The following is a 21,379-nucleotide window of genomic DNA, read 5'->3' as shown; positions in this document are numbered from 1 at the left end:
AGGAAAGAAGAAGGAAGAAACTTCGGATCATGATTTATCTAGATCCAGACCCCGAGCTCAGACCTATCCCTCTTGATCCCAAACTCAAAGTCACTGTTGCTTACGATCCGGGTACACTTTCCTTTTCACTGATGGAGGACCCTTCAGATCGTCCTTCTACTTCATGAGCGGCATCAATTCCAACCATGCAAGAGGGTTTTTTCGAGGCAGAACATTACTGGAGCTCGGTCACCTCAACGGGCCAAACTTCTGACATTCTAGCTCGCCACGACCTAAAGCTTTCCCGCACGCTGATGTGTCGTCCTGCATCTTCGAATGAGCAGAGCTACTACACCATGGGTGATGGCAGACCCGATAGCAAGATTAGGCTTGCGGCCTGGAGTCGCGATCATACGAAGGCAGGGGCCCTGCTGCCCCTGAAATCCTTTTTTAAGGTTTTTCTGGACTTTGTTGGGCTCGTCCCCTTCCAACTTCAGACCAATTCATATTGGGTTCTGTCCGCCCTCAAGTCTCTGTACCACGAGCTAAAGTGGGAAGGACCCTCACCGCAAGAGATCCTATACCTCTTCTGTCTGAAGAGTAACCCCTCTTGAGCTCGGGGAGGGGGTGGCTTCTACTATTTGTCGAGCTACCCAAAGGAGAAGAAGATTTTCGAGGATATGCCGAACAATCCTCTGAAATTCCAGCTGGCTTTCTTCTAGATGGATGGCCTCACTCCTTCCAAATTCTACTTATTCCAATGAATCCGTAAGTACTCATACCCTTTCCTTTTTTTGTTCGTTTAATGACTAGGCTTGAAATAATAATCTGTCCATTTCTTTAGCCAACTATCATTGTCCAACACCCTCAGATTCAATGGTGGAGCATAAGTCAACTCTGCTCCGACTGTCGTATGGTCGGCGCTCCCTATCCTATCTTCTCCATGAAGATCGGCTTCGAGCCTGCGACCTCCTGGAGTAAGACCAATCGACAGATGACTCTTCATACAACAAGTACCTTAAGTGGGAGCACGTGCCACTTCCCACTGAGGAGCTCCCCTCGAGACGAAGGTCGTCAAGCTCATAGGCCCGCCCCTCTATGGATCACCATCACGGCGGGCCTACCTCAGGAAACGAATCCCAAGATGAGCCCTCGAGCTCGGGTGGTAGAGGTAAAGTATTACTTAGCTCAGCCATGTGGCATCCTTCTATTCTTAAGCACAAGCCCAACACTCTGATCCTTTTCCCAGATTCCAAAGATAACTTTCATGTTTGCTCTTTGGTAGATGAGAGGGTTCATAGGTTCGATAGTTGGTTAGGTAAATTCCTAACTATGTATAGTTTAAACGAAGTTTGGGATGGGGTCGCATTTCAATATGAGACCAATGACTATAGAGACCTTTCAAGGCTATCCCCCACATATAGGGAAAGGACTCCCCCAACATCCTCTGAAGATAGGGGATTACTTGGTCGCCGAGCACAAGCTCGGGGGAGAGTACCAGTTAGGTTTCTTTTTACTTTAGCCTTGTTTCTTTTTGTAGTTTAAGCTCGATCACTAATGTGTAAATTGTATATATGCAGATGACATGGATTTTGATTTAGAAAATGTGCTCAACCGCCACTCTGGCGCTAAGCAGAGCAAGCACTCGAGGGCCTCACAGAGGTCGGAGTGCCCCTCCAAGATTCAGAAAAAATCCGACGTGACACCTCCTGCCCCAGACACACACGACCCGAGCCAGGCTGCTAATACGAATCCCAAGGTCATATTCTCCACCGAGGCCTTTCTCCCATCGTCTCCTGCCATTCAAACTTCTCAAAAGACTGCTCTGGCCCCAAAGAAGGTGGTTCCCACTTGGGAACGCTTGTTGTCGATTTTGACCCATTCCCCTGAGTATATGATCAACAACGCCGCAGGGACACACGTAGCCACTTTGGGCTTGGATCTACTGTCCCGAGTTGGCCAAAGTTTCAGCAACCTTGGCGCCCCTCAATGGCAATTCCTAACCTCCTATCGAGACAACAACACCATTTATGACAAGGGTAGCAAGCTCATCTCTTCGGTAATTCTTTTTACTCCTTCATGCTGTCTGTTCAGATTTATTCTGTATATGTTCCAACCCATTTTGTTGTGTATAGGCTCTTGCCGCGTTTGCTCAGCTTAACTACAAGCTGAATAACGAAGTACACTCGAGCTTGTCCTATGCTTAGGAGTCGAAGAACCTCCAGATTAAGCTCCCAGACGAGCTTAAGGCCACAAAGTCTAAGCTCGAGTCAAAGCTGGATGCTAAAGATTCTGAGATCGAAGAGAGGGACTCTAGAATCAAGGAGCTTGAGGAGCTGAATGCCAAGCTCGAGGAGGAGAAGAAGGCCACCTTTGATATAATCGAATGTGAGAAGGCTCGCCTTCTTTAAGAGTTCAAGCGGAAGAAAGATCATGTTGTTGATATGGCCATGTATCGAATCTGGGCCAACAATGTTGATCTCGATACCAGCTTTCTGGACACTCTTGAAGATGAGTTCCTTGAGAGGTGGCAGGCTCAGCTAGATGAGAAGGATGCCCAGGAGGAGGCCGAAAGGCAGCGGAGAAGCCTGATGTTGCCAAGGAGGATGCACCTGCTTCATAAAAGCGAGGTCATGGGCTACGTCCCATTAAGTTTTTGAAACCCTCTTATTTTTTATTTCAGACCTTGGAGTAAAGACAATTTATAGCTCGCTTTTGGGCTATTTTATACTTGTTCAAACAGTAATTTTAATCCTTATGTATATGATTTTCTTTGCTCGAAAACCTTTATACACTTGAATTTTACATTCAACTTTTACTTTAATATTTTTACTTTACATTTCTAGGTCGAAATATTTCAAGCATCTTATATTAAAGGTTTGCTTTTATGTTTGTTGATTCTCATAAACACATATGTTGGATTTAAGCTCGAGTTTCAATGCATTCATGCACAGTTTACTCGATGTATCCATGTCCAATCTTGTTATTTGTCAAGGTTGAACCTTACTTTCACCATGCACTCGAAAGTGCTTATATGGCATGTAAGATTAGTAATTTAGTTATATCTTGCTTTTCTAGTCACTTTTGCTCTTCCTCGAGTAGCTCCCCAAGGTTGTGAGGTTGAAACTATCTTTTTTGCAAAATATTCTAGCCTCGAACTCGACTTAGCTCGAAGTAGGTTTATTTATATTCCAACTTTCTGTCGATTAGTTTTAGTTGGTTTGTTCCAAACTTATTTAGCTCGTGTCTGGTTTGTAATCCATACACTTGTAATTTTAATAATCTGGTTATTTTCAGATCATCTTAGCTCACATATTTGGTTATATCCAAACACTTATAATTTTGATAACTGGTTATGTCCAGATCATCTTAGATCGCGTATCTGGTTATATCCAGACACTTATAATCTTGATAATCTGGTTATGTCCAGATCATCTTAGATCGCGTATTTGGTTATATCCAGACACTTATAATCTTGATAATCCGGTTATGTCCAAATCATCTTAGCTTGCGTATCTGGTTATATCCAGACACTTTATTCTATGTTATTTTTTTTTCAAACTTATGGTATTATTATATACCACTGATGCCCCCTTAATATCCTATAAGTGTGACCATCGGTTATTGAATTAAGAGAGAGTGCGAAAAATATAACATTTAGTAAAGAAAATAACTTTTTAGCAAAGTTTAACATTTTAATAATAAAAAGTCTGAAAAACAAACAAGCTTGGTTACAATAAAACATTATCCTACACTACTATAATAGGGTTGTAGATGTTCACCATTCCAAGCTCGTAGTACCAGTTCTCCATTCAACCATGCCAATTTATAAACCCCAAGTCAGATAATAGACTCGATCGGGTAAGGTCCTTCCCAGTTAGGTCCGAGTACACCAGCCGACGGGTCCCTTATAGCCAGGAATACATGTCTTAATACCAAGTCTCCCAATCTGAATTTTCTATCACGAACCTTTTTATTGAAATATCGGGTAGTTCGTTGTTGATATATGACATTTATCAGTTGAGCTTCATCTTGTCTTTCTTCAATAAGGTCTAGACATTCTTCGAGCTGGGATTGGTTCGAGGCCTGGCCGTAGGCATGGGTCCGTATTGTAGGTATTTCGACTTCAATTAGCAACATGGCCTCGCATCCATATCTAGGGAGAAAGGGTTATGTTTTGTTGAAGTTCGAGCTGTGGTTCGATAGGCCCACAAAACTTGGGGTAACTCCTCGAGCCACCTTCCTTTAGCCTCCTCCAACCTTTTCTTTATGGAGCTTTTAAAGGTTTTGTTGACTGCTTCGACCTGGTCGTTTGACTGGGGATGGACGACGGAGGAGAAGCTTTTTATTATCCCATTCTTTTCGCAGAAATGGGTAAACAAGTCACTGTCGAACTGGGTACCATTGTCCGACACTATCTTTCTGGGCATTCTATATCGGCAGATGATGTTTTTTTACCACAAAGTCTAAAGCTTTTTTCGAGCCACTACACCAAATACCAATTTCCATAACACATGAATATAATAGTAATGAAAAAGTATTATGGAAAATGTTATATATGTGGCAAATGAAAAAGGCAGTAATATTTTGGGAGCCCGCCACTTATACATTTTTTTTTTAGAAAAAATCCTTCGGTTTCATCCATCACTCTGTCAAAATCTCAGCTCTATCTAGCTTCAGTTTCATCCATCCCTTCTTCAAATCTCAGCTCAAATCTCCTCCATCCCTCAAATCTCAACTCAAGTCTCCTCCATCCCTCATATCTCCTCTCTCTCTCTCGTCTTTCTCTATCTCTCTGTCAGTCTCTCTCTCTCTCGTCTTTCTCTATCTCTTTACGATCGACTTCTCCGTTCATTCCCCTATAACTACCGGGATCGACTTCTGTGTTCATTCGCACTCTTCGCTAGAAGTTAATCATTGTTCGACTCCTCCATTCATCTTCGCCTACGGTGTCTCTGAAGTCAGTCCATTGCTCTGAGTACAACTTCGGCTCTTCGACGTTTCCAATCGTTCAGATTTGTCTTCGTCGTTTCCAATCGTCTACAGAGTATGTTCTTGATTCTAACAGTGTGTATTTTTGGTATTGTTTCATACATTTTCTATGAAGCTTTGAATTTTTTCTATCCTTTTACTCGTTCATTCTAATCAACATTTGTTATTTCTTATCCTTTTTATATCAGATGCCCTGTACCATTATGAGGTTTTAGGAATATGAGTGATTGGTGTTGTATCTTTGGTTTGTTTTACTCCAGTTTTACCCCAGGATTTAGGAAAATTGCTCGGGTATCGTGTTCCTCTGTTGCCACTCACGAATCATGGGATAGAAAATTGCTCGGGATGTTGAATCTGATTCTGAAACTTTGCTACCTTCTTGTGAGAGTATACATGGCTCAGAAACATCAGAAGACAGGAAAAGTTTCAAGGGTAACAATTAAAGCTCCAATCATGATGGGAAGAAATCACTAGCAGTGTCTGACGGTGCCCAGTGGGATGTTTTTCGCAGACAAGATGTTCCCAAGCTTATAGATTATCTCAAAAGGCATTCTAATGAGTTTGCTTGCCACAAGCGGGTAAGTGTAAAAGCTAAAATGTTGCTGTCTTTTCCTGTCAAATAATTTCTCTTAAACTTTTAACTTTCCTGCCTTAGGTTGATCATCCAATTCTCGATCAGAGTTTCTTTCTTGACACCACTCACAAAATGAGGCTTAAGGAGGAGTTTGGTAAGTAGTTTGTGAGTTTCATCATTTGTGGTAATCTGAAATAACTGAATCTAACCCATCTTTATTTTTACCAGAGATTGAACCTTGGACTTTCATGCAACACGTAGGAGAAGCTGTTATCATTCCTGCTAGATGTCCCTACCAGATTAAGAGCCCTAAGGTCAATTTTGCAACAGTATTGACAGTCTGTCTTTTACTTTCATTGGGTAATTATTTGTTTTATTGTGATGGCTGAGGTATTTTTATATGAATGATGATGATTTATTTACCCAATAATCTGTTGCTTTTTTGATTGATTATTACTCCCTAGTTTTGATTGATTTTTTGAACATTTAAGCTTGATTTTTGGGCATTTTACCATTTCAGCTAGATTTTTGGGCATTTTGTTGTGTTTCATTTGCAAATTAGTCAATTGATAACTAATATTGTCTTGTTTTTTTGGGCTCCTTCAAAGGGTGATTTGAGAGACTTTGTGGATTTGGTGGTGACTTTGAAGAGCATTATATTTGGACTCCTTTAAGAGATATATTGTCTTAATTTTTTTGTTTAATTCAATTGTATATTTATGTGATTGTATTTATGTGTTTTGTTCATAAATTAAATAAATCTTGTTTGATATTGTGTTTGTTTCCCCATATTGGTTTAAGAATTAATAAATAACACTTGTAATGTTTTATTTTGGTGTAGAATATCTAAATTTCTTCTGTAAAAAATGGATGATATAGTGTTGAAAATTATCGATAAATAAAAGGGAGAGGATCTCTTATGTTGAAATGCTATGCTCATTAATAATTAGATATGCTTGGTGCATTCAATGTAGTTTCAATTGTGGATTTGATATTCAAGTTTGTGTTTTGTTAAGGTTGATAGATTTTGGTTGTAATTATTCTTTTAATTTGAATGCATATAGTTATACTTTTAAAGATTACGGTTATTCCTTTTAATTTTTTGTGACAAAAAGGATAAAGATGTTTTAAGTGTAGAAAAGGAAACAACATTAAATTTGCTTCTAGTTGCTCTTGGTTTTGGGTTTTGAAGAATTGAGGTTTAAATATGATGTTGATCAATATATTTTTAGTTTTTTTTTGTATGCAAATATTGATGATTATTTATTTTATTAATTTTTATGTTTATACTTGAATGGTAGTCTCGTATTGCAAAACTTGTAGCTATTTAAATTCTCTTCAATTCTATTCTCATAATTATACATATATGTATATAAATATAATGAAAGAGAGAAAGTTGAGCAAGAGCTAGCTAGTTTTAAGCATGTGTATATGCAAAGCTGAAAAAAGTGTTTACCTGTTTATAAAGTGTTCTCTTTTCTTTTGTTTTTCAATCAACTTTGTGTTTGGTATCCAACTTTTCTTGTAATGGTAAATGCATTTTTGTCTCTGTCAGGGTATTGTTCTTTTTGTGTGTATGGTGTTGTTCACTGGATCTGTATTTGCTCTTGGTGGAATTGTCTCAGCAAAGCCTTTAGATGATTTCTAGTTAAAAGTAGATTTTAAGTCAGATTTTTCAATACTTGCTTCAGTACTTTTAATTTGTTTTGTCTCTCTTCATAGTTTGATGCTGCAAAATTAAGAAAGCTAAGACCAAGTTTCAAGCAGAACGAGGGCTCTGTTATTGCTGGCAATGCTGCTTCAATCATAAGGTTCCCACCTCTCTCTTTCCCCCTGCCGCCAATGCTAAAAAAAAAATTATTAACTTAGTGTGGTAATGCAATCAGATATATTGTTTCCCGTGCCTTCTGTTTAGAGGCTTGTACTATCTAAATACTCATTTACTTTCTTGTACATTTAAGCAACTGGTGTGCAACACTTATTGTAGTTTATGCTACAACAAAATTGGTTTATTTTATGTGGGCAACCTTTTTCTTATTTTTATGTGTGTGTGACTAGGGTTTCCGATTTTAACTTGCCTTAATATGGTTTGGTTTTTATCATGAATAGTGATGGTGCATCTGCATTAGTCCTAGTGAGTGGAGAGAAGGCACTTCAACTTGGATTGCAAGTAATTGCAAAGATTAAGGGCTATGCTGATGCAGCTCAGGTACTCCAATGAATTGGCTTCCTAGTTCTATTTTACTGTTGCTGAAACATAGCTCAAAGAAGATTATCTTCACAGGCACCTGAATTCTTTACAACTGCTCCAGCCCTTGTGATACCAAAAGCTATTTCAAATGCTGGTTTAGATACTTCTCAGATTGATTACTATGAAATAAATGAAGCATTTTCTGTAAGATTTTAGTACTTGTAATCCCTATACTGTTCCTAATTTAGTAAGCATTTTTTTTCATTCATTTATAATTGTCCTTCTTCTCTCTAGGTTGTAGCTCTAGCCAATCAAAAGCTGCTTGGTCTTAATCCTGTGAGTTTGGAGAAAACTAGATAATTTCTTTCAAGTTGATTTACTCTTAAGTCTGAAATGTATGCTATTTTAAATGTGATCACTCTTCCATTTTCTGCAATTTATATAGTCATTCATCTATCCACAATGCATTTAAGCTTTGCTCCATTTTGTCACTATCCTTATCTACATTTTTTTACTCTTCCAATTTCCAAATATCTCAGGAAAGCCTTAACGTACATGGTGGGGCTGTATCATTGGGACACCCATTAGGATGCAGTGGAGCTCATATCTTGGTCACATTGTTAGGGGTAATCTATAAGCTTCCATTCTCTTGCAATGCATTCCTAGTTTGACATTCTAATATCATTTATATAGTTCTCTGGTTTTGTTTACATGTTTTCTTAATGATCTAAAGTCATAGTTCGTGGTCATATCTAAGCTTATGCTTTCTACATATACTCATGTGACTATCTTCTAAGTAACTAGTAAGTATATTTTGAATATCTTCGAATGAGTAAAGGAGTATGGTTTGTTAGAAACTAGATGTGCTTAGATAATACTATTCCCACCATGACCGTCAAGACCTCGATAATTTTTTGGTAAGTATATTTGCTTTTTCTGGTTTTAGTTGGTAATTTTGTTTGTTTTCCTCTGCAACTAACTGAGCATATATATTTGATTTCCTAACATCTAAAACAAAACATGGATAATGGCAACTTAGGTCACTTGGGACAATTGAAAAGTTCAGATAATTAGAATAAAGAAAACTAAATGTTTACACAGTCTTACAGTAGTTGTAATGTGGCCATTTTAGAGCCATGGAATGTGGTTCCATGTGGATGCTGCATATGCTGGAAGTTCTTGTATATGTCCAGAATATTGCCACTACATTGATGGTGTTGAAGAAGCTGACTCATTTAACATGAATGCACATAAATGGCTTCTGACAAACTTTGATTGTTCTTCACTCTGGATCAAGGTATGTGAGTACCATTAATTCACAAAAAAGGCTTCTAATAGTAGCGAGTTTGATTTTCCATGCATTCTGGTACATGATCATGAAGAGAGAGTGGTTTGAATCATATTCAGATTGAAAAGAGAGAATAAAAAAGATAAGTGAAGGGACTAAACTATAAGTTGCAATCAACATGAATTAGAAATTAGAAATGCCACAAAGAATAAGACAATAAAATTTTTACATTATGAAAAGAAAAATATCCGCGTATAGTCTAGCCAAAAGAGCAAAAATTTCTTCATAAATAGCTTATTTAGTCCTATTATAATCGTGCTACTGGTTTCTGTTGTGGGTCTTGGGCTCTTTGCAAGGGGATTCCCACTTGTAATGTCCAGAAAACTCTGTTACTTTTATGTCTTCATAACATAACATTATTAAAAAGGCCTTAATAACACTTTCTTTTTTCCTTGTTCTGTATGCAGCTTGCAAGGGTTATTTAATGACTGCAACTGTTAATGGAAAGCTATTCTCCGACTATATGATGCATTGTTGGGCTTGTTTAACACAACATAGAACTAGATCTGATCCATAATTTGTATGAGAAGCTAATAAAAAATCTGTTTTTATTTTTCAATTCCCATTTGCAGGAGAGAGATTTAGTGATGTGGTTGGTAGCCCATATTATGTTGCACCAGAAGTCTTACACAAGCGGTATGGTCTAGAAGCAGATGTTTGGAGTGCTGGAAAGATTCTTTACATTCTGTTAAGTGGAGTGCCTCCATTTTGGGCTGGTAGGATTTTTAAAGATGCTTCTTGTTAGTCATTGTTGTATTTAGTATCTGTGTTTCTATTTGTGTCTCTGTATGTGTATTTTGTGACCTTTTTTCTTTCCCCTTGGTTTCAATAAAGAGCGAGCAAGGGATATTTGAAGAAGTATTACATGGTGACCTAGACTTTTCAACAGACCCATGGCCTAGTATTTCTGAAGGTGCCAAAGATTTAGTAAGGAAAATGCTTATTTGAGATCCCAAAAGGCGGATATCTGCACATGATGTTTTGTGCGAGTTTCTGTCACTGGTTTGCTTTCATAATTACAATTTTTGTGTTTGACCTGTGTTGCTACTAAAATTAAAGGGTTGCAATTATTGTTGAGCAAAGCTTTTTGGAAAAGCATCTGTTATTCATTTCAGCTACTTTATAAATAATTATTCTCATCATTTTTGTTCAACAATTGTCATAATTTTTTGCTTATGTATAATTCTATATCAAGGTGTTCTTAGGCACAACATTCTGTTTGCACTGATGACCTTTTGTTTATATGTCTCGCAGGCCATCCCTGGGTTCAAGTTGGCGGTGTGGCTCCTGACAAGCCTCTCGATTTTGCAATATTAAGTCGATTGAAGCAATTCTCTGCAATGAACAAGCTCAAGAAAATGGCTATTAGAGTAAGTCACTTTATGTATTAAATAAGTGAATGGTTTGAAGCCAAATAATTGATAGTCATATACCTATATTAAATTAATAGATGACTTGTAATTATTCTACTCATTTCTTTCCCCTTTTTTTGGCAGGTAATTGCAGAGAGCTTATCTGAAGAAGAAATTGCTGGCCTCAAAGAAATGTTCAAAATGATAGACACTGACAGTAGTGGTCAAATCACTTTTGAAGAACTTAAGGCTGGTTTGAAAAGATTTTGAGCTAATCTTAAGGAATTTGAAATTTATGATTTAATGCAAGCAGTAGGTTCATATATGTTTAAAGATGATTCTATGCACCTAAACAATTATAAATGGGATATCTTTGTTCTTTTTATTAAGATTCCAAATGAAGAGGCTGAAAAAACTGTGCTTCTCCCAGAGCTAAGTATATATTAAAAGATGATTCTAAACACCTAAACTATTGAGAAGCTCTCCTTTTGGTACCCTAAATGTCAGAATATATTGTTTTTGTCTTTAAAACTTTTCCACTTTAGCCCCTGAACACACATGTTGTTAGATTTAATTTAAGGGCACAGCTGTAATTTCATACAGAACTTAATATTTAGTATTGATCTCTAAGCCTTTTAAAAGCGTCATTTTATATTTTACAATTAATGTTAATAAGGACTATTGGGAACACTTTTAAAAAATTTAGGATCAAAATGAAAAGATTTAAATCTAGGACTAAATAAGATTTTCCCTGTAGTTTGGATCGATATGCTAGTATATCATGGCATAGATTTTTAAGATTAGATATACACTAGTATGGACTATGGGTTGCTTTTTTAGTTCCTTTTTCCTTATAATGGTCTCTGGGCTTTGTATGGTTTCAACTTTAAACCAAGCATCAAGAGGTTGAAATTTTTTTCAATCTAGATTATATATGTTTTTTTTTTATATAAAATATCCTTATATGTGACAATTTGCTTTACTCTTGTTCTATTTCTAAATTACTTCAAAAGATATTTCACCTTTGGTGACAAATCTCAGCAGGAAATCATTGAAATTGAAATATTATTCTTTCATCATAAGCAATGAGATTACTCACCTTTTAATATGCTATTCTCTTCTTCAATTATGGTGATCACTCAAGGATATGATAGAGAACTAATTCATAAATTGTTTGGAGAATAATACATTATATATTCTTAGTTTAACTTATTTACTGATTTGCAGGAAGATGTAGATAACAGTGGAACAATTGATTATGGAGAGTTTGTAGTAGCCACTTTACATTTAAACAAAATTGAGAGAGAAGATCATTTGTTCGCGGCATTTTCCTACTTCGATAAAGATGGAAGTGGCTACATTACTCAAGACGAACTTCAACATGCTTGCGAGGAGTTTGGTGTAGAGGACGTCCGGCTAGAAGAAATGATGCAAGAAGTTGATCAGGATAATGTGAGTATTTCTCTGATGATTATTCTATTACTGCACCAATTGAATGGTTGTAAATTAAAATTCAGAGATTTAAAGAGTTGTTTTCCTTGCATAGGGCATATGATCATTCAAATTTTATTTTGAGCCATTAGTTGTTTTGTTTTGCAAATATCAAGATGGACTCATTAGAATTTAAGATCTTGTTTCTGTGGTTGAATTTACGTTTTCTTGAATTGCTACTGCTAGTGTGAATTTGGCTTAAACATCTTACTGTCTACTAAAATGAAACCTGCATTCTTTCAAGACTTGCATTTGTTTTCTGTGATTCATGGTTGAATTCGATATGGCTATCACTTCTATTTGTTTCATCTTCAAGACCTTACTGTTTCTCCCACGTTTTTTTTCTCCGTGCAGGATGGGCGCATAGATTATAACGAGTTCGTGGCGATGATGCATAAAGGAACTATTGGTGTTGAAAGTAGTAACTTTTCACTATGTTGAATATTTAAGACTCCTTGAATACTTAAAGAACATTTTGTTGTTGATGACAGTGTTGAATGTTTTAAACTAATTTGTGGATTGTTAATACAATGTTGAATGTTTTTACTTTTTGTTATTTGAAAATCAAGTTCATTTGATGATGCTAGTATATATTAGAAAGTCAATTTTAATTATATAATTTTTTTTAAAATATAATGGAATAAATTAGTGTTATAATACGAAAATTGTGTTATAATATCTATTACAATAACACTTTTTATGCAAAGAATTATGTTATACAAACTTCATTATATAACACAAATAATGTGTTATACTAAAGTGTAGTATAACACAAAAAATGTGTTATACTAAAGTGTAGTATAACACAAATTTACAAATATTGAAATGTGTTATATAATCGACTATAAATAACATAATTAAATACTTATCTATTTATTAAAATAACTCAGAAATTGTGTTATCGTTGACAGTATAATAACATATCTATATAACAATGATAAAGTGTTATGTAAAGTACCCTGACCTACGATAACATAGTCGGTCTTAACACATCAAAAAGTGTTATGGTATGTTTTGATAACACATTTTCGGTGTTATTAAAAGCATTTTTTCTTGTAGTGAGGTAATTGTTGCCAGGGGTTCGGCCTCGGTCCATTTTGTGAAATAATCAACCACGACCACAACATACTTCACTCCACCTTTGCCTGTTGGTAGTGAGCCTATAAGATCGATTCCCTACACCGCAAATGGCCATGGGGAGGTCAGCATGGTTAGCTCGGTAGGTGGAGCTCGTGGAATTGAAGCAAATCGCTAGCACTTATCACATCTTTTGACATATTCGAATGCGTCTGCCTTGACTGTGGGCTAGAAATATCCTGTCTTATCAATTTTTTGGATAGGCTATGCCCCCCAGTGTGGTATCCACAAAATCCTTCATGAATTTCTTCTAGAATTTTCTTTGCCTCGGGTGGAGTTACACATTGGAGTAGTGGCATAGAATAACCTCTTCGATACAACCTCCCTTCCACAATAGTGTATCTCGGGATCTGATACGTCAATTTCCTAGTCTCATTCTATTTTGCTCGGAGAATTCAGGTTTCGAGGTAATCGATTATTGGGGTCATCCAGGTAGGTTGAGAGTCAATCATGCATACGTTTTCTTCGTCAGGCTCACTGATACTCGAGGTCGATAGAAACTCTATTGGGACCACGTTTAGTGTATCGACCTCACTAGTTGTAGCAAGCCTGGCCAATGCGTCTGCATTTGAATTTTGTTCTCGAGGAACTTGCTCGATAACGTAGAACTCGAACTGTCCGAGAGCAACCTTGGCTTTCTCCAAATACGCAGCCATCTTTATGCCACGAGCCTGATATTCCCCTAAAATTTGGTTGACCACTAACTGTGAATCACTATAGTAGTGTATAGCCTTTGCTTTGAGTTCCTTGGATATTCGAAGTCTTGCCAATAATGCTTTGTATTCAGCTTCGTTATTTTATGCTTTGAAGTTGAACCTTAAAACGTAATGAAATCGACTTCCCGCTGGAGTGATCAGTATGATACTTGGCCCCGATCCATTTTTGTTGGAGGATCCGTCGACATAAAGTTTCCACAACTCATGGGCTGGGGTTACAACTTCGTCGTTAGACACTCCAGTACATTCTACAATGAAATCCGCCAGGGCCTATCCCTTTATGGTCGTTCTCAAGTGATATGTGATCTCGAATTGTCCGAGTTCAACAACCCACTTTAAAAATCTTCCAGAGGCTTCTGGTCTAGATAGAACTTGTCATAGTGGTTGGTCAGTTAACACATGAATAGGGCGTGCTTGGAAATAAGGCCGAAGCTTTCAAGATGAGTGGATCAGGCTGAGAGCCAATTTTTCCATTATAGGGTATCTCGATTCTGCCCCCAGTAACCTTTTGCTGACATAGTACACTGGTTTTTGTACCTTCTTGTCTTCTTGGATGAGTACGACACTGATGGTGTGCTCAGTGGCAGCGAGGTACAAGTACAAGACCTCTCCTGTGATAGGCTTCGACAAGATCGGTGGTTCGGCGAGATGTTTCTTTAGTTCCTAGAATGAAAGCTCGCATTCCTCTGACCACTCAAACGTTTTCCCCCCTCTCAAAAGGTTGAAAAAAGGAAGACAACGATCTGTAGATTTTGAAACAAACCTACTTAGTGCCTCCATTCGTCCAGTTAAACTCTGAACATCCTTATGCTTTCGAGGTGAGGGCATATCAATCAATGCCTTGATCTTGTCAGGATTGACCTCTATTCCTTGTGCATTCACTATGAACCCCAGAAAATTTCTCGAAGAAACTCTGAAAGAGCATTTTTACGAGTTGAGTTTCATGTTATATTTCCGTAGTACGGTGAAGCATTCTGCGAGATCATCCGCATGGTCATTGTTATGTTTTGACTTGAGTATCATGTCGTCAACATAAACTTCCATGCTATTACCTATCTGCTCGATGAACATTCTCTTTACCAGTCTTTTGTACGTTGCTCCAACATTTTTGAGTCCGAAAGGCATGACATTATAGCAGTATATCCCTTTATCTATTACAAAGCTCGTATGCTCTTGGTCCGTCGTGTGCATGGAGATCTGGTTATATCCAGAATAAGCATCCATGAATGACATGATGCCATAACTTGCAGTGGCATCTATGAACTGATCAATCTGAGGTAAGGGGAAACAATCTTTAGGGCATGCCTTGTTAAGGTCGAAGTAGTCGATACAGGTTTGCCACGTGCCGTTGGGCTTCGGAACCAACACTGGATTGGCAATCCAATCAGGATAGAAGGCGTCTTGTATGAATTGATTTGCCTTTAACCTGTCGACTTCTTCCTTGAGGGCCTTCTTTCTATCGTCATCCAGGAGTCTTCGCTTTTGCTGCTTCGGGGGGAAGCTTTTGTCGATGTTAAGTGCATGACTCATGACATTTGGACTGATTCCCACCATGTATGAGTGTGACCATGCGAATACATCCTGGTTTTCTTTTAAGAAGCGAATTAATTGCTATTTTGCTTCTTCAGAAAGATTCTTACCCACCTTTAATATCTTTGTGGGGTCTATTTCTTCAAGCATGACCTCCTCAAGCTTTTCTAGAGATTCAAGGTCAGCCCTTTCTTCTATTCTGGGGTTGATCTCTTCATCTATCTCGAAGACTGTCCCATCCTTGTTCAGAATAATTACAAGTGCCTGTGCACTTGTTTAGTTCTTTCCCCTAATGGAGATACTATAGCATTCCCTTCCCGCAAGCTGGTCCCCTTTCAACGTCCCGATTCCACTAGAAGTCGGGAACTTGATGGCCAGGTGCCTAACAAATGATATTTCCCCCAGCCCAACTAGGGCGGGTCTCTCGAGTAGTACATTGTAGGCCGATGGGAGGTCCGCCACGAAAAACTTCATCATCTTGGTTACCGAGACTGGATAGTCTCCCAAGGTCACGGGGAGTTCAATGGATCGCATACAGGTAATCCCTTCTCCTGAAAAACTGTACAGTGTTGTTGCACATGCTTTCAAATCGCGAAGCGCAAGTCCCATATTTTATAGAGTGGCTTTATAAAGGATATTCACCAAGCTCCCATTATAAATCAAGACTCGGCGTACCCTCTTGCTCGCGAGTTGGAGGGTTATGACCAGGGGATCTTATGGGGAAAATGGATGTGTGACGCGTCCTCTTTAGTAAAGGTTATGGGTTGAGTCTCAACCCTTTGTTGTTTCAAAGCTCGTGGTTCGGGTTTGTAGGGAGAGCCATCGCCTATCTTGAGCTCGTTTACATATCTCTTTTGGGAATTCCTGCCTGAACCTACGATATGAGGTCCTTCCGAGATGGTTATTACATCTTCTCCATCAATCGGAGGGGGTCGCTCATCCTCCCAAGCTCGAGAGTTATTGTTTTGGGCAGGTGGTGCAGCTGTTGCCCTTTGGCTTGTGAAAGCTTGATTAGGATTTCAGTCTCTGACGTCTGTTCGAAATAACTCCTCGAGATCAAACCTTCGATCTTGTCTTTCAATTGTCGACACTCATCGGTTGTATGTCCGATATCTCGGTGAAATCTACAGTATTTATTTGAATCTCTCTTTGCTTTTTGGTTTCTCATGGGGTCAGGTCATCTGAATAGGACCTGGTTTTCATTAGCCAGGTAGATATTCTCCTGAGACTCGTTGAGCTCGGTATACACCTTGTATACGAAGAAATATCTGTCCCATTTATTCTTCTTCCCTCCATCTGCCTCAGGGTTATTTCCTTCATTTTTCTTCCTTTTAGAAGGGTTATCCCCAGGGGGTTTCGAAGTTGAGGGGTTTGCCGAGGTCGAGGCAGAGTTCATGTTTTTCATTGTAGTTACGGGCTGAGTGGTCATATTCAGCGCTGACCTCGCTTCTTCTACATTGACAAACTTTTGGGCCCTTTGATTGAACTCAGTTAAAGACCTGACAGGTTTACTTTGTAAGTCTTCCTAGAGGGGACTTCCTGGCATTACCCTTGCTCTAACTGCCGTCAGGAGACCACTATCGTCGACATCTTATGCTCGGGCCACTTCTAAGTTGAACCTCGTGAGATAACTTTTTAGCGACTCGTTTTGTTGTTGTCGAACGTTGGTTAAGGTCGAGGCCTCGGGCCTGATGCCAACCATAGCCTTGAATTGTTTCTTAAATTCCCTAGAAAATTGATCCCAAGCCGTGATCGAATGCCTTTTGAACTTCTCAAACCAGTTTTTTGCTGGTCCTGTAAGTGTGGCTGGAAATAGCATACACCTGAGCTCGTAACCAACATTGCTGGCTCGCATAATGATGTTGAACGTGCTCAGATGGCTATAGGGATCTGAGTTTCCATCAAATGGTGGGACATGAGGTATCCTGAATCCCTGAGGGAATGGGGTGTTGGAGATATGTGGGGCAAAAGGCTCGAGCTCTTCATCAGACTCTTCAACCTTGTCCCTGCCACGTTCGTTATGGAAGAGCCTGAATGCTCTCTCTAATTGTTCAATCCTTTCTTGAACTAAATCCATTGGAGGTCTAGCCTAGACTTGAGGGGGCTGGTTATCGTTAATAAAAACTCCGGCTCCCTATCTCGGTATGGGATTATACTCTGACTGTTTGCGGTCATTCATATGGTCTCACAGATTTGGGTTTGGGGGATTATCTCGACTTCAATTGTGGTTTAAGTGTTCCCGCAGATCAGGGTGATTCCCTCGATTCACCGTATGTCTCAGTTCCGTGTTTTAAATTCTCATGGATCGAGTGTAATCCGAGCTTTCACTTACATAACTCATAGCTCGACGATTACGAGGTGGGTCCCCTGCTGGCCCCCTTGTCCCAGCAGTCTGTGATCTTGACATCTGGCTTCTTGTAGACTTTTCTTGTACTCACAATTGTACAAACAGTCTGTGATTTCCATCTTGATGTGCAGGTCGTGGAACCTCTTGGACTGGCGAGGGGTGCCTTATTGGCGATGGTGGTTGTCTTATGGGTGACGGTGGTTGTCTCCCATTGCCGGGCCTAGATGGTCCCGAGTTTCCCCGGTCAGGTTCTGGGTTGTTTTGCGCAGCATCAGGATTCGAGTTCCAAGCCACTGAGGGGGCTCGATTATTTCCTGTTCATGTTTGTGCTTTTACAGTCGGGTTGGAAGTACCCTCAGCCCGGTTACTCCTTCAGGGCCTTGGCTGAACTGGCTAGGATGTTGGTGGCGACACCTACTCCTCCCTTCTAGCGACTGTGCTCCCACGAGGACGTCCCTAAGCCTCCGAGGAGGTGCCTGGGCTAAGTATATGGTTAACTCTTCATTGCCCTTTGTTGCTTCTGCCAACTGTTTGCATAGTTAGTGATTTTCAAGTTCCATAATTGGAACATATCTTTTAGGATTGTAAAACATATCCTCGTCAGGCTTGGGGGCAGGCGGCCCTCGAGAGTTGGATGAATCGTTCCTTTCTTCAGGATCTGGATCCATCATGGGCTGCTTTCCACACCGTCGTGGGTAATCTTCAGCATGAGGAATCTGCTCCTCAGGTATATTGGGCAATGGTCGCTCACTCGTACTGGGGTTACTCGCAGTGGCCATTGATGATTCGAGAGGCTTTCTAACTAAACAGGTTCACGTCTTATTTTATAGCCCTCAATGAAAGCACCAAACTGTTGACGTCGTTTTTCGTCAACTTAGAAAAGAAGAGCAATTCAACTTAAAATGCCAGAGGAAACAAATAATATAGACACGATTTTTTACGTGGTTCAGCAGTTAAAATCTGCCTACTCCACAAGTCTATGTTATTAACTTCTTGGAATTCTCTGATAGCTTTCTTGAAGCAATTGTACAGAGTTTTTCCAATATTCATTTTTTCATCCCCCACAAATGAATTGTCCCACTCTATTTATAGAGGGGTTTACCGAATCCCTTCCCACAGATGTCGGGGAGTTATTCTTCAAATTAATTAAATAAATGCAATTAAATGTGTACAATTACTATGTACACGCATAAATCCCATGATATTTGGGATTTAATAATAGATTACATCAAATCCCTTAAATGTAGGGATTTTACAACAATAAACATGTTCACACACAATCTTGCGAGCTTGGATGCCAGATTCACACGCCTTTGAGACCGTTTACCTATTATGAGCTCGGCATCTTGATTCTCCTATGTTCTCAACAAGTGATGTTATCAAGACCATCCTCCCCGAGTTCACAATACGCGAGCACGGACCATATTGTCTGATAGTAGGGGGTTTATACAAGTGTTGAACCAATGTCACCATGACTTTGAGCCTGACTTATAACCTCGGAACTCCTCCGAGATCATGTAGTTTCCGAGCTCACCAATTCTGAAGTTATCGCATTTGCTACTTAACAAGACCGTCTTTGACTTTCTCATCAATGCTGATTACATGATGAATATGCTTATTTCGAGCTTACATCTTACAAGCCTGAATTCGAGATCAAAATCTCCATTCTCGAAATTTGGGTGTAACATTTTGCCCCATCAAAAGTATTAGTTCAAATCCTATGAGAAGGAAACTTTTGAACTGCCTCTTGCGAAAACTGAGACACCTACTACACTCGAGTGTGGACACGCGTCAGTCGTGGATTGCTCAATCAAAGTACTCGAGTACTTTTTCACCACACCCACATCTATTCGAATGCCATCTTTTTGCCGCCATTGCCACGTTTGCACCCGACCATTTGATCAGATACCTAATCCAGCCCAGATTAGCTCGACTCCCAGGGTTACTAATCCAGGCATAGGCAACTCCCAGGGTTACAAACCCAAGTCTAGACTTCATTTCCCATGTCCTGGGAAATTTCTAGGTTCCCAGGCCTTGGTGGTTCGCTCAAACCTTAGCATAGGCCGACCACCATCCTCCTTGGGCGATTTCCAGGATCCAAGATTTAGGGTAGTCGGCCCAACCATAGGCCGACCATCCGAGACCCTAAATTTTTTTCTTTTGATTTCTTCACTTTTGCTCCTTAGTAATGGATATGTGCCCAACCATTGGCCTATATGATTTGTGGTAGGGAGTTTCATTACGTTGATATACTAACTTTAATTTTTGTCCTTTCTTTGTTGCAGATATCCAGGTCCTCTTCGTCTAACAAGTCTTTGAGTGAGCGTACTCTGAGCTGTTGGAAAAGTTGAAAATGACTCTCCCCAGTTCCGCTCTATATTTATTCAGTGACGAAGATTTCTTGAAAAGGTATAGCCCAATGGCGAGACTAAAATAGACAACTTGGCAACCTTCTGAAGATATTCCTCACATTGCCAGTCACATCATTCAAGGCTCTTCGCCTGGCTCTTCTCAGCATAGTACTCCCTGTGGCTCTCAAGGCACATCTCAGTGAAGTCATTCTTCCCAGCGGAGTCTATCTGGTCACTGAGACTCCTCGCAACGCCCTTTGCACCGAGATACCAGTCGGGTTCCCCATCACTCTTGTTCTTAGCGAGAATATACTGAGGATTCTCATCGCCAGGCTACTCAACCTCAGGAGCGTTCTATTCACAAATTCCAACCTAAGCTGGCTCGCCCTTGTCCCAAGAGCAAGACAGTCTTGCCAGCTAGGCAACAGAAGAAGAGACGAAAAAAAGAGTTCCATTCATCAGATTCTAGGACCACCTTTGCCAGTAAGATTATATGGAAACCGGTTGAGAAGCCTCGCCCTACTGATTACAAGGTGGTTTGTTTTAAAGGGGTTTCCTCTGACATGACTAAAGAGAAGTTAAAGAACTTAAGGAAGGCATTCGACCTTTCTGGCGTTTTGAATTACTATCCTTGGTCCGAATGACAGAGCTGAGGACCCCCCTTTGGGTACGTGTGCTTGGACACGCTTTGCCATTAAGTCTGGTGCCCTACTTCCTCTTCATCTGTATTTCCAGAGCGTGGCGGGTTAGTTTGGTATTAGTCCCTCTCAGTTGGATCCCAACACTATCTTGGTGTTATCTGCGTTGTACATTATCTATCATCGTAGATAGTGGGCTGCTCCAGTACCTCATGAGATCCACTATTTTTTTGATCTGAAGACGGACCCTTCTCAACGCAACTCAAGGTACTTCCACCATTATACGAACGAGGGTACCGACACCTTCTTGGAAGAGAACTCTAGAAACAACAAGGCGTTTAGATATGTCGACAACTATTTCTTCACAAAAGATGCAGAGGCCAACTACTCCAAGTTCAAGCATGTCAGAATAGACTGCTCCCGACCCAGGCCATGACTGTTAGGGCCAAGGCATTGATTGCCACGACCCCTCAAGGAGAAGAACGTCAAGGTTCTCGTTACTTCAGAGAACCTTAGGAAGGTCGGGTTGTTTCCTTCTACTATCGCTGATGTTTCGGATGAAGATTGTATCGAGCCTGTGAACGCCATAAACTCCCCAGGGCCTATTCATATCGAGGAGGTACCCTCTTCACCCGTGTTAGCTGGACATGAGGGTGATGAGGTGGGTGCATCCACGCACTCACTACTTGCTTTAGATGACTTTGATGAAGCCATGTTCGAACCTGAATCTTAT

The 21,379-nt window shown here is 39.7% G+C and overlaps 2 long non-coding RNA genes and 1 pseudogene across 2 annotated transcripts; all 3 read left to right on the top strand.

Moving 5' to 3' along the window:
- Window positions 1–5,326: 5,326 nt before the first annotated feature.
- LOC133816246 (uncharacterized) lies at window positions 5,327–5,885 on the top strand. The gene is made up of 3 exons (XR_009885106.1): window positions 5,327–5,549; window positions 5,627–5,699; window positions 5,774–5,885. It is a non-coding gene; the product is annotated as an uncharacterized LOC133816246 (long non-coding RNA).
- Window positions 5,886–7,652: 1,767 nt separating this feature from the next.
- On the top strand, window positions 7,653–8,384 carry LOC133816245 (uncharacterized). The gene is made up of 4 exons (XR_009885105.1): window positions 7,653–7,754; window positions 7,830–7,940; window positions 8,031–8,072; window positions 8,276–8,384. It is a non-coding gene; the product is annotated as an uncharacterized LOC133816245 (long non-coding RNA).
- Window positions 8,385–8,877: 493 nt separating this feature from the next.
- On the top strand, window positions 8,878–12,485 carry LOC133814612 (calcium-dependent protein kinase 1-like; annotated as a pseudogene).
- Window positions 12,486–21,379: the final 8,894 nt, after the last annotated feature.

This window comes from Humulus lupulus, chromosome 2 (genome assembly GCF_963169125.1).
Source record: "Humulus lupulus chromosome 2, drHumLupu1.1, whole genome shotgun sequence".
Classification (NCBI taxonomy): Eukaryota; Viridiplantae; Streptophyta; class Magnoliopsida; order Rosales; family Cannabaceae; genus Humulus; species Humulus lupulus.
The sequence above is the reverse complement of the archived record's forward strand: the minus strand, read 5'-3'. Positions and strand labels throughout refer to the sequence as shown.